The sequence below is a fragment of the Dendrobates tinctorius genome, unplaced genomic scaffold (assembly GCF_039654945.1).
Source record: "Dendrobates tinctorius isolate UK_male_01 unplaced genomic scaffold, ASM3965494v1 ptg000059l, whole genome shotgun sequence".
Classification (NCBI taxonomy): Eukaryota; Metazoa; Chordata; class Amphibia; order Anura; family Dendrobatidae; genus Dendrobates; species Dendrobates tinctorius.
This window is the reverse complement of record NW_027361727.1, coordinates 4,233,006-4,247,235: the sequence shown is the minus strand read 5'-3', so window position 1 is coordinate 4,247,235 and position 14,230 is coordinate 4,233,006. Positions and strand designations below refer to the sequence as shown.

General features: G+C 44.7%; 1 protein-coding gene across 1 annotated transcript in view; it reads left to right on the top strand.

The window, feature by feature from the left end:
• Nucleotides 1-14,230, top strand: part of NAV2 (neuron navigator 2) — a 479,602-nt gene that overhangs the window by 163,689 nt on the left and 301,683 nt on the right. The window lies entirely within an intron of this gene.

Genomic DNA, 14,230 nt, shown 5'->3' with positions numbered 1-14,230 from the left:
TACTCCAGAGCTGCACTCACTATTCTGCTGGTGCAGTCACTGTGTACATACATTACATTACTGATCCTGAGTTACATCCTGTATTATACCCCAGAGCTGCACTCACTATTCTGCTGGTGCAGTCACTGTGTACATACATTACATTACTGATCCTGAGTTACATCCTGTATTATACCCCAGAGCTGCACTCACTATTCTGCTGGTGCAGTCACTGTGTACATACATTACTGATCCTGAGTTACATCCTGTATTATACTCAAGAGCTGCACTCACTATTCTGCTGGTGCAGTCAATGTGTACATACAGTACTGATCCTGAGTTACATCCTGTATTATACTCCAGAGCTGCACTCACTATTCTGCTGGTGGAGTCATTACTTATCCAGTACTGATCCCGAGTTCCTGTATTATACTCCATATCAGCAGGTTGATATAGGACACAGATAATTCTGATGACTGTTCAGTGTCTGGTGAACTGATGACCCATTTTCCAAATACAAATCCTCAGAGTATTGTCTGTGCAGATACTGAACAAGCAGAGAGATTTCTGCCCTGAGTCTGTAGAATAATGAGTGCAGCTGTAAACCATATCACAGGCTGTAACTCTGATAAGTATTGCTATGAATTTACAAAATATGGTTTTTTGTAGATAATTTCCATGCTGAAGACCAGCGATGGTATCAGCTGCTTCTCGATGGCGCTCGTGACGTCATTACAACTTGTTTTATTGGCAGGTCGCAGGAATTTTGGAAAAATAAATAAGGCTATTAAATCTACGCCCCTGTGATCACCCACCCTTCCTGCTCCCCTGTGGGGGGGATGATCAAAGCAAAACAGAGCTGGGGAAAAACACACTTTATTTCATTAGGGATTTGTCATGAAATTCAATTACAGAATGAAATTCCTTTTAGGAAAAGTGTTATGACACAAGGATCAGAGGAGACGCGTTGTTACTATGTCTGACAATGTATCGCAATCTCTGGCATTATCAGCACTCTCATAGATGATAAATGCAGTGGTGCATACATATAGCGACTGGATAACTCAGAGCGCTGTTCTAGTGATCTGCCGGGGGCACAGTTGCCGGACCCCTCTAGTCCTCAAGTTATCACCTAATTTTTTATTTTTTAGAGTTGCCCTTTAAATTGTTTAAAATGCCACTGTGGAGCATTTAGGCTCATTTGAGAAAAATAAATTGCAAGAATTATTTTGCATCTATTGTATTACGACATTTCCCACCACTGACAGTTGTCACATATGAGCCCCCCGATACTGTGCATCCAGAAGGTCAGAGCCTCAGATTCTCATTACAGAAAGTTGATTTTTCTTGGAGAGTTGTGTGTATTCTGCAGAACGTGTGATCTTTGACACGGACCCACAAGCAGGCAGCAGTAAGCTCACACGTCACATCGCATTAATGTTCATGGCGATAGGAGCCGGCCCAGCGAAGGAGAAAGCCAAGAGCTGGTGTGCTGCATTCAGCAAAAAATAGACCAATCCTCGGAGAAGCAGACCCCCCAGCCCATCACAGAAGCCGGCATTAATAACCTTTTGTGTCAGCCCCTCGCAGGCATCGCTCTTGTCCAAGGCTTCTTGACTTGATTTTCACAAACGAGTTTGACGTTATTTTCTGGATAGCAGAATAGTGGAATCATTCACACGCAGTTCTAGAAATGCGACAGTCAGGTTCATACTTTTTCGCACTTTGGCAGATTTTTTTTTTTTTTCAAACGTAGAATTCGCCATTAAACGTCACAATTCCTCAATTAAATTGGGGCCCTGCCCTACTAGAAGGATTGAATCCCCCCTGTCCTGACTTAAACCATACAAGAAGGCTGTAGAAGTCAGACAGAGTTTGAATGGAGAGGCGGCCGAACATGAGTGCAACTTTTTTCATTGAAGGAGTTGTCCAGTGAAGACAATTTACCGCCTATATCCACAGAATAGGTGATAATTGCAGATTGTCCCACCGCTGTGATCCCCTCCTGTTGGTAGATCGGGGAATTCTTTTATCCCTATTGCAAAATGGTGTTTGTGCTTGCATGCCGTGACCACCACTGCATTCATTGCATATGCGGGTAAAAACCAAGTGTTGCGTTCGGCAGCCCCTCAGGGAATGAATGGACAGGCGGTCATGTATGTTAGGGCACACTTAAAATTTTGCTTATTTCGAATTATGGTAATCAAATTGTCCTGGGTAGTGAATTCCAAAAAATAGGCGCAGCACATGAGAAGTCTTGGAGACAGGAATGTGAGGTTTGGATTATCGAGGATTTTAAGCAGAACAGAGGGTAGGGTGATAGACAGACCGAGATGAGGGAGGAGATGTGGGGTGGTGTTGAACTGTGAACCACTTTGTGGGTGAGAGGGATAAGTTTATATTGAACTCTGTAGCGTATGGGTAACCTGTACAATGACTGGCACAGGGTGGAGGCATCGGTTTAGCGGTTGGAAAGGAATGTGATGACGAATTGGAGAGGGGAGACTTTGGTAAGAGGGTGCATATCTCACTGTCCTATATCATGTCTAATAATTCCAGCTATTACTACTGGAATTAAGGGGGTACTCCTGCTCCAAACATTTAGAAGATGAGCATAATATATGTCATACATTTCTGAAAGATGCGTTCCATCCTCTCAGGTGTGCACCTGTCTGCAGAGTGATATGGATGTGGGCACATATGGCATTTGGTCACTAATGGTTTCTTATGGAGGTGGGTGGGGTGAGATTTTGGGAGACCATGACTGTTGCCCGGCTTTTCCTAGAAGAGCCAGAACTATTTTTGGTTCTTCCTCACACTTGTGACTTCCCGTAGAGCACGTCTTGTGGGGACGTTGGAGTGTTTATCACTCGGGGGCGGTCTGTGTTCCTGCAGTCTCCAGCCTCATTGAAGTCTATAGAGTTAGTTGCTAGGAGTTTGTTAGATTGCCGACAAAAATAGCTAATTTCTCCACTTGCATCTGTAAGTAGCAATTACTGGAAACACACTGCGCCCTTCTCCCAGAAACACACAAAGCTCTTGTCTCAGCATCTGAAAAGTAAATTCACAAGTTTGACTACTAATGATGGGTTTATTAGTGATCAAACCCCCCATCATGGGCATTATGTCCACCCCAGTTCCATGTGTTTACCCTTTTAAAGGGTGCGTGGTAATGTTAGCTGAGAGTGGATTAATTGTCATTAATTATCGTGTGATCGAGTTTCCGGTAGGATGAGATAGAGTTTTGCAGAAGGTCAGGCAATAGAGTCCGACAGGTTACATTTGGATCAAACTAAGTCTATGTTTGCATGTTGCCGCCTTGTTGCCTTTTTTTTTGGCCACCATCGCGGTAAAACTACATTTGAAAAAAAAAAAAAAAAAAATTTATGTATTCTCCCAGCCAGAACCACTGGGGCTGTTTTTGAATAGAGCAAATGTATATTTTGTATAATTGATGCAAGTTATTTTAGACTTAATATTTCATGTCCTTGTGTTTTCGGCCACTAGAGGCGCTGTTTCTTTTATAGGAATGTATGATACTTGTTCCATATCCGTGTTGTCAGCAGTGAACATCAAATGCTCAGATAATGACTTTAGATTGCCACCGAACACATAAATTGTGAATCACCCTGAGTTTGTTTTGCCCATCAAAAAGTGATGACTAAAATTGCTACCCACTTCCATGGTCACTCTGATGAAATTGCATTCAGTTTTGGACTTATTAAAGGGACGAGGAACTCAGAGGAACCCAACGTTGACAGCATGACAGAGAGCAGACCTGACGCACAGGAGAACGATTTCCAAGAAACGTTATGTTAATCTTAAAAGTTGGACCGATCAAGTGTCCTCTTTAGGAGCAATGTGAGGCATGCCAAAATTATGCTGATCCATGGAGGCTCGGTGTGAAGTAGGTTCAAGTGGATGGAAGCGGTGACCGCTCATCATTGGGTCATTTTTAACCTAACTTGAATAGCAAATAAAATATTCTCTGTGGTCGATTTTCCAAAAACAGGACTCCTCAAAATCATTATATTCCATGTAGCAATCACTGTCTGAATCTTTATAAGTTTCATTACTTGGTACCGATGCAGCCAATCACTTGTGACTGCTGAGGCCAATGATTGGTGTGATGCACATGATTTTCTGCAGGACTGGCAGGGACCATCAGTGCTGGATCGCCAGTGGATTACGAAGATCAATTATGGTTTCTTGATTGTGTTGTCACATTTTCTTTTTTTTTAGGCAAAATTCATGAAATCTTGCACAACTCCTGTAAACTTGATGTCCTTTTATGTCATTTAGGATAGTCACTATCTTTGGGTAATATTTACCTGCAATAAATGGAGCTTTTGTTTTTATCAGATGTGTCTTTTGGACAGTTATGATCAGAGGCTCAGGGACTTCAGCTTAGCTGCACTGTCTATTGAGGTCTGTGGTAGTCCAATATCCAGAGGAGTCCCAACAGCGTGATATGGCTTTCTGCAAGCGAGGGGTATATCCAGGAGGGAGATTGAAGATGGTTAACCAGCAAGGCAGAAGGTATGCAGGTCACCAAGGTAGATGCAGACGAGGAACTGATGGTGGAGCACAGCAACCAAACGAACACAAGACTAACAGTCTTAACTAGAGTTGAGCGCCTATGATCTGCTCAGGGCTTATTCAGCAAGCTATAGCGCTTACCGAATAAGCTGCAGAAGGAACCCGGCTTCCTGGATCGCTCCGGCTGATCAGCTGTTCGGCGCAGCTGCATGTGTCACAACAGTGATCCCATTTTGGAAACCACACCCCTCACGTATTTTATCCAGTGGTATAGTGAGTATTTTGAACCAATAGATATGACACAGAATTTGTTAACATTAGATTGTCATGTTGAATATGTCGTCATTAGTATTGAGTGCAAGTACTCACTGCTACAATTTGCATCAGGTGCTCAGTTAAGCACAGAATATCGTGAGTGCTCGAGTGACATGCTCGAGTCACTGCCCCGCATGATTTGCGGCTGTTAGACACCCCAAAAAAACATTCGGGATCCGCGGTACTATAATAATAATAATAATCTTTATATAGCGCTAATATATTCCGCAGCGCTTTACAGTTTTGCACACATTTTCATCACTGTCCCCGATGGGGCTCACAATCTAAGTTCCCTATCTTTGGAGTGTGGGAGGAAACCGGAGTACCCGGAGGAAACCCACGCAAACACGGGGAGAACATACAAAACTCCTTGCAGATGTTGTCCTTGGCGGGATTCGAACTCAGGACCCCAGCGCTGCAAGGCTGCAGTGCTAACCACTGAGCCACCGTGCTGCCACTACATGCATACCCGAGCAACCAATGCAAACTCAAGTAGTGAGCTCATCACTAGCTGTCATATGATCATTTTTTTTTAACTTTTGAAAAAAAAACACAATTCTAAAGCCCCCTTCTTACATAGCGAGATCGCTAGAATGTCACAGATTTTGTGACGCAACAGCGATCTTACCAGCGATCTCGCTACGTGTGACACATAGCAGCGACCAGCCCCGCTGGATATCGCTGATCCTGCAGGGATGTCCTGGGTCATTTTTTCGTCGTTGGCGTCCCGCTGGCCAGCGCACATCGCTGTGTTTGACCCGACGAGCGACCTCGTTGGCGACGCAGAACTCAGGGACGCAGGCTGGAATCGTTCGGAATCGCTGCTGTGTGACAAGGTACCAACGACAGCCAAGGATCACTGGATCGTTGCTGCGTCGTTGAAGAGATCTGCCTGTTTGGCAGCTTACTAGCGACAATTTAGCGATGCACCAGCGATCCTTACCAGGTTGTGACGTTGTCAGGATCGCTGGTGCGTCGTTATGTGAGACGGGACCTTAACTCCAACCCTAACAAAACAATAACCCCAACTCTAACTGCAAAGAATGGGAATTTTTTTAAATTATTTTTTCTAACTAAGGAGGTGACAAATGGGGATTTGAATTACTATTTTTTTTATTTTGATCACTGTGATAGGGTTTATCACAGTGATCAAAACTAACCAATAGGAAAAATTCCCTATTGTTGTAGGGTACCGGCCAGCAGATCTCGGCAGGCGCATTGCGCATGCACCCACCATTTTCCAGGAAGATGACGCGGGGGGATGGAACAGAAGGATCTGTGGATGCCAGAGGTATCAGGGGACCCGATTTGTCTCTTTTCTCATATGCTAGATCATATCAGAGGACAGAGAAATTAATTTTAAATCAGGCGCTTTTTTTGTGATCGCCGTTATTTGGTGAGTAACAGCGAGCACGTGGCAGGAGACATTAAAAACAGCCCTGATAATTTTCTACAGGGTCTCAGCTACCCCAGGTAGTCAAAACCCCCGAGATTTTCTGATTCTGAGGGGCGTTATACCCTTATTTCTCAATGCCGTTAAAAAGCGACGCTGAAGAATAAGCACCCTTAACTGCCACCGTTAAATGACGTATCGGAGGGCATTAAGGGGTTAATCTTAAGACCTAGGTATATGTCTTAGTGGACCTGAAATAAGCACAGGGAGGTGATGTCATTGAGCCACATGGGGCAACTTGTAAAACCTGGCGTGGAGCAGAACAGGGGGCAGCAGACCCAGGGGAAGGAAGCGGAGTCCAGGGATACCTGGTACAAGTGCGTATTACTGCTATTGCAGGGCCGCGATGGTGTCGGTGAGCTCTTTACCATCAGCCGTTCTGTCACATGTTAGTAAAGTCAGACAGCATTACGAGGGGCCAGATGTTTAACACCGGTGGGCAATAGAAGTGAAAGAAAAACTTTAATTTAGTGATTAAGATGTGTGTCCCAATACTCTGGCATACGTAGTGTATCTTGATTGTAGTAGTTCAAAAATTAAAGCTAAGAAGAGCATTTGATTAGTTTCTGTGCGCGCCTCATTTCCCCCCTCTATTTTATCACATGAATTTGTAGACGTGTCCTCGGATCTTGCATTTGCCAGCTTGACCTTGGCTTGTGGTCAGTTACTGGGTAAGAGCCTCATCTCCTGTTTCTTCTTTTCTCTGGGATGGTGTTTTATCCGTCTGGGTCAGTGCCCAGGGTAACTCTAGATAACAGCAGCCGTCTGGGACCTCGCACTTTGCGGCGTCAGCTGGCACAGCATTGTTGGCTGTTTTTCTTGAGTAATCTGTTAAAGTGATTGGTTTCTTCAGATTTTAACAGTTAACTCTGCATCTCACCGCTTTAATCTTTTAATAGGATTGTTTCCTGCAAATTAATAAAATAGCAAGTTTAGTGATTGGCGGCATTATCATTAGCACTGATGTGCGCATTCCTGTGTGTGACGTGCGCTATTTCATCATTTATGTAAAATGTGTATATTGGTAAAAATTTGACTGTCATTGCTTCAGTAGGGCATATGGATTAGACCCATCTTATAAGAACAGTCAAATCGGGTTCTCAAGACCCAGAGAATGACCAAAATGGATGGAAATGCTTTAAGGGAGTGGGTTACACAAGCCCTGGCCCTTTGGACAGGGGAATGCTGAATTAGCTAGGAGAGATTATGAAAATATAGGACTGTTATGAAAAATTTGAGACTAGTGTTTTTTTAAGGGTCATGGGTTTGAATATTGCTGTGACTTGTTGAGAATACAGCAGACCATAGATTTATCTCTGTTTCACCCATCACTTCTAAGAGAAGAGATGTCTTATTTCAGGGGAAGGTGGGTTTGGATTTGTATAAATCTGACTGTCATGATCCAGGACGGGGTTTCGCTTTGGCCCGTCCTGGTCTGACTGGGGGTTAATTGTTCCGCCTCTTCCTGGCAGAGGGCGGCTATTTAATGCTCACTGGACCTAGGTCCGGTGTCAGTTATACTCCTGCCCTCGGCTGAGTTAGTTGACCTTGTGCGTACGTGTACCTTGTGCCTGATATCTTGCTTGCTTGTTTGGTTGTGATCCGGTTCTGTCCCTGTTACGAGTTCTGCCTGACCCTCTTGTACTGCGCTACCTCTCGTGTATGACTCTCTGCTTGTGACCCGACTTCTCTCTGCTCGTCCCCTTGGTACCACGTCGCCCTCTTGTGTATGACCTTTGGCTTTGTCTGACCTCCCGTCTGTTTATCCCTCCTGTACCTCGCTGTCCATACTGTGTATGAACTCCGTTTTGCCTGACTCTGATTTTTCTGTCTTCTCTGAAAGCAGGATGCTAAGCCCCGCCCCCTTGCAGTCACGTGACCGTAGGTCCCGTGCCGGCTTGCTAAACTTCATCACTCAGGTCCTGTGCACATATACTTTCTGGCTGTCCTGATCCCCAGGGGTCCCTACAGTGCGGGTGAGTCCCTGCTCAGCGGAGGCTGTACGACGGCGCTGTCAGGATCCTGATACTGACTTGACTGAATCCCCTTTCATTTCTGTTGGTGAGGTATGCGGCCCCCCAAAACACACCAGCTCATTGGCAAATTGTAATGTAATCAGCACAATTTATGCCCAAACTCCCATTTCTACACTCATCTCGCATCACTAATTACATACAAACATCGTCCTCCCATTTAATGTTGGATGTGAATTGAATAGAGTTTTAATTATCTTTTGCTTGTGATTGCAGAAGTGATGCTTGGGAGTCAGTGGCTCATGATGCGTGGGAGTCCCGTGGCTCATGATGCGTGGGAGTCCCGTGGCTCATGATGCGTGGGAGTCCCGTGGCTCATGATGCGTGGGAGTCCCGTGGCTCATGATGCGTGGGAGTCCCGTGGCTCATGATGCGTGGGAGTCCCGTGGCTCATGATGCGTGGGAGTCCCGTGGCTCATGATGCGTGGGAGTCCCGTGGCTCATGATGCGTGGGAGTCCCATGGCTCATGATGCATGGGAGTCCCGTGGCTCATGATGCGTGGGAGTCTGTGGCTCATGATGCGTGGGAGTCCATGACTCATGATGCGTGGGTGTCCGTGGCTCATGATGCGTGGGAGTCCGTGGCTCATGATGCGTGGGAGTCCCGTGGCTCATGATGCATGGGAGTCCCGTGGCTCATGATGCGTGGGAGTCTGTGGCTCATGATGCGTGGGAGTCCATGACTCATGATGCGTGGGTGTCCGTGGCTCATGATGCGTGGGAGTCCGTGGCTCATGATGCGTGGGAGTCCGTGGCTCATGATGCATGGGAGTCCATGGCTCATGAGGTGCGGGAGTCCGTGGCTCGTGATGCCTGCACTATATGTTCCTGTTTACATGATTCAGTGTAGCCTTGAAGACGGCAGATTTTATCCTACGGGAGAGTCCAATGTGTTCATCGATCCCCATACAAGTAGCATTTTGTTTCTCTTATATATGATTTCTTTTTATCTTTCTTCTATATGATTATGTATCTGGAAATACTAGTAATGCCTTGAGTGGCCTTCTCACAACTTAAAAACGATAGAAAGTCTTTAAAGGGTCTTATCCACGAAATCTATGATGTTTTAATGCAGGGGACAAAATTTTCTGAAGAGTTCAGTTCCTTTGGATCAGCTGAGTACTTTCTTTGTGGAGAAGAAGTTTCACTCTTTTATTATTAGATGGGAGATATGGAAAGATATGAGTGTTGTTGATTTTCTGGGCATCTGTAGGTCCCTCAATAATAGTTTTGACGTCCCCATGTTATTCTATGGGGCCATGCAAATGTCTGATTTTTTTTCCTCGGACAGAGACAGTCTTAGGAAAAGGTCACAAGCATGCCGAGTTTGATCTGATTTTCCATGAGTCCGTGGAAACCATCGGACTGCACTCAGATGACATCCACGGACTGACACCGTGAATAAGATTGAGAAATATTTCCTCCATCTTCTCATCCGAGAGAATCAGATCACACTATGCTGACATGCTGATCAGAGTATCAATTGCATAATCGAGCCAGTTCTCTTGGATGAGAGAGTATAGTGTTGTGTGACTCCGGCCTAAAGCTAATTTTCAAGCCATAACGAGTGTTGATCAGCGATCTATCAAGTCAAATGACAGCTTGATTAGACCCTTCGACACAGGCTGATCAGCCTGTGGGCAAACAATCATTAATAGTTCACTATAGTATAGTTGTGGCCAAAAGTATTGACACCCCTGCAATTCTGTCAGATAATACTCAGTTTCTTCCTGAAAATGATTGTGCAAACAAATTCTTTGGTATTATTATCTTCATTTAATTTGTCTTAAATGAAAAAACACAAAAAGAATTGTCCTAAAGCCAAATTGGATATAATTCCACACCAAACATAAAAAAGAGGGTGGACAAAAGTATTGGCACTGTTCGAAAAATCATGTGATGCTTCTCTAATTTGTGTAATTAACAGCACCTGTAACTTACCTGTGGCACCTAACAGGTGTTGGCAATAACTAAATCACACTTGCAGCCAGTTGACATGGATTAAAGTAGACTCAACCTCTGTCCCGTGTCCTTGTGTGTACCACATTGAGCATGGAGAAAAGAAAGAAGACCAAAGAACTGTCTGAGGACTTGAGAAACCAAATTGTGAGGAAGCATGAGCAATCTCAAGGCTACAAGTCCATCTCCAAAGACCTGAATGTTCCTGTGTCTACCGTGCGCAGTGTCATCAAGAAGTTTAAAGCCCATGGCACTGTGGCTAACCTCCCTAGATGTGGATGGAAAAGAAAAATTGACAAGAGATTTCAAGGCAAGATTGTGCGGATGTTGGATAAAGAACCTCGACTAACATCCAAACAAGTTCAAGCTGCCCTGCAGTCCGAGGGTACAACAGTGTCAAACCGTACTATCCGTCGGCGTCTGAATGAAAAGGGACTGTATGGTAGGAGACCCAGGAAGACCCCACCTCTTACCCCGAGACATAAAAAAGCCAGGGTGGAGTTTGCCAAAACTTACCTGAAAAAGCCTAAAATGTTTTGGAAGAACGTTCTCTGGTCAGATGAGACAAAAGTAGAGCTTTTTGGGCAAAGGCATCAACATTGAGTTTACAGGGGAAAAAAAGAGGCATTCAAAGAAAAGAACACGGTCCCTACAGTCAAACATGGCGGAGGTTCCCTGATGTTTTGGGGTTGCTTTGCTGCGTCTGGCACTGGACTGCTTGACCGTGTGCATGGCATTATGAAGTCTGAAGACTACCAACAAATTTTGCAGCATAATGTAGGGCCCAGTGTGAGAAAGCTGGGTCTCCATCAGAGGTCATGGGTCTTCCAGCAGGAAAATGACCCAAAACACACTTCAAAAAGCACTAGAAAATGGTTTGAGAGAAAGCACTGGAGACTTCTAAGATGGCCAGCAATGAGTCCAGACCTGAATCCCATAGAATACCTGTGGAGAGATCTAAAAATGGCAGTTTGGAGAAGGCACCCTTCTAATATCAGGGACCTGGAGTAGTTTGCCAAAGAAGAATGGTCTAAAATTCCAGCAGAGCATTGTAAGAAACTCATTGATGGTTACCGGAAGCGATTGGTCACAGTTACTTTGGCTAAAGGTTGTGCAAACAAGTATTAGGCTGAGGGTGCCAATACTTTTGACTGGCCCATTTTTGGAGTTTTGTGTGAAATGATCAATGTTTTGCTTTTTGCTTCATTCTCTTTTGTGTTTTTTCATTTAAGACAAATTAAATGAAGATAATAATACCAAAGAATTTGTGTTTGCAATCATTATCAGGAAGAAACTGAGTATTCTCTGACAGAATTGCAGGGGTGTCAATACTTTTGGCCACAACTGTATATATTTTCAGCAGCACAATCCGTGTTTACATGAGTTACGTGCTGCCGACAATCACTTTCAAGTTGGGAATTTTTCTAGTTTGACGACTGATCGCCATGTTTATACACGCCAGTAATTGGGATCAATTTCTTGCAGACGACAATGGGCCTCTGTAAAGAGGCCTTTGGCCACAGTTTTCCTTTAATGGACGGAGTCATGGGCACTCCCATTGGATGTAATGACCCTTCAGCTACATGGTGACTTTGGCCACGACGCAAGTTGCATATCCAAATATCACCATCTGACATAGCTATATGGCAGAGAATGGCAATGCACCATAAACCCCAAGGTATTGCGACCGCGCCAAGCAAATCCAACATGCTCTAGCTTTTTGCAACTTGTCTAGCGGTGCCTTTACCTTGCGGTTGCATTTATTTGCGTTGTTCTATAATATTGCAGACGCAGAGCTCCATCTTTGGCCTTGCAACCCGTGTCATGGACAGTGTAGCCCCAGTCTTAAATATATTGATCATTGTCATCTGTTGAGCTACTTGGACTACTGTGTCTGCAGAGCTCTGTCTGGCTCCCAGTATATCCTATTAACTTGTTTAGTACCAGAGCCACCAGCCGCCACGTGAGGGTCTTTTTGGTAACAGAAGGGTGTATCAGGTCACAGCACATACCAGGATGACTGTTCTTTGGACCAATTTCCCTACCACAGCTTGGAATAATTATTTTGCTGTTTGTAAAATCAATAGAAGATCTGGAATTGTTTTATAAAACCATTAGAATATGCAATTAATGAGATGCTTTATTTAATTGCACGTCTCCTCTGAGCTGCAGCGGGTAACAGATTAATGATGCAGACCTCCCGGTCTTATTTATGTGCTAGTCTTGGCTGAAGAATGTATATGCTGATGCCTCCCAATTCCTTTCATGCAAATTTTCTTCATGCACAAGCAGATTACCCAATGATAAAAGACTTGAGATGCTGAATTGGGGATTGTTTTATATGTTCCGTGACCTACATTGGCCCAACGTTGCTTTCTAGCCACAAAATGAAGATAACAACGAGCTCAGAAACTTCTTGTTCCTTTATGTATTTATTATACCCAACAGAGAAAGATTATGTACTCTTAGTTATAACTGATATTTATGAGATTACAGCGCACCAACTCAATATGATAATCTGGAAATAAATCTCAAAATATTTGTGTTTGCGGTCCTGTAACAGTCAGCACAAGTTCTGCAAGTTATGTTTCTGACGTCCTTGGGCTCTGACATCCCTAGACTCTGGTGTCCCTGGGCTACGGCGTCCTTGGGCTATGATGTACCTGGTCTTAAGCTTTCATGGCGTCTGTCTTTGGGCTTGGAGTAAGCTCTGATGTCTCTGGACTCTGATGTCCGTGGTGTCACAGGTTTACCACAGCAGAGAGGAGCCAGAAGACCGCATCGTCAGATTTCTCCTACTCCTGCATTGTTTAGAACTTTTACTTTCATATGAAACAGTGCAAGTTAGCAGTGCGAGGTAATCTGCTCAGTTGAGAGTTCCTGGAAGCTTTACTGCATTAAGGCTCTGAGCTGTTCACTGTTAGCCACTCCCCTCTCCTATAAATTCTGGGCCCTGGCAAGCACTCGTTGCCAGAGCTAGGTTCTTGCTTCATGATTAGGACATGGTGGTTTGTTGTTGTTTTTGAGAAGGCATTTGGTGGATTTATCTAAGACTGTTGCTAGGTTTTAAATTCTGTGCTAATTCCCTTCCTTCTCCTACTCTGGTTTTACTCCATCCTCTACTCCCCAGTATTTACCTCTCTTGTTTGTGTAAGTATGTTTGTATGAGGGGTATTTTCCTTTATCTCTGTTTGTATTACCTTGTGAGTCTGGTTGGTGTATTCCGGTACATTACTACTCCCCTCTTCCCTGTGTGAGGCAGGAGGACAGAGTCAGGGTGGGTTCAGAAACTAAGGCAAGGTAGTGGCCCCAGTGTCTTCACCATTAGAAGTAAATCGGAATACAGGGCATGCTAGGGCACCCATAGCAGTAGGGACAGGGAAGGAGCCCCTGGTCCCGGAAATACCCGACAACAGAGTCGTGACACATGGGCTCAGATGTCACTGGTCTCTGGCGTCTGTGGTCCCTGACATTTTTGGCTATGACTAAGCTGTCATGATATAGGACATGGTTAATGTCCTGCTCTCTCGGGGTTAACTTGTGCTGGCCTCCCTTTGGATCTGGGAGGGGTATTTATACTCACTCCAGACTAGGATTCCCTGTCAGCTATACTGTTGCTCTGACTGTGTGTCTGACCCCCTGGTGTGCGTGTATACTGCATTGCTTGATTGCCTCCCGTGTATGACCTGGTCTGTCTGCTGACTCTGTTCTCTGTCTCACGTTTTGGTACTATTGTCTTCTCCGGTTCTGACCTCCTGGCTTGGCTATTGTTACTCCGTTACAGTTTGTCCCTATTGTACCGTCTATTGCCTATTCTGGTTTACTGATCTATTGCTACGTCCTGACTATCCGTTCTCTCTAACCCTTTGATACTGTCGTGCTATCTCGTGCTTTGACCCCTGCCTGATCTGGTTTGCGTCCCTGTCTGTGCCCCTTGGTAACTTTGTACCAT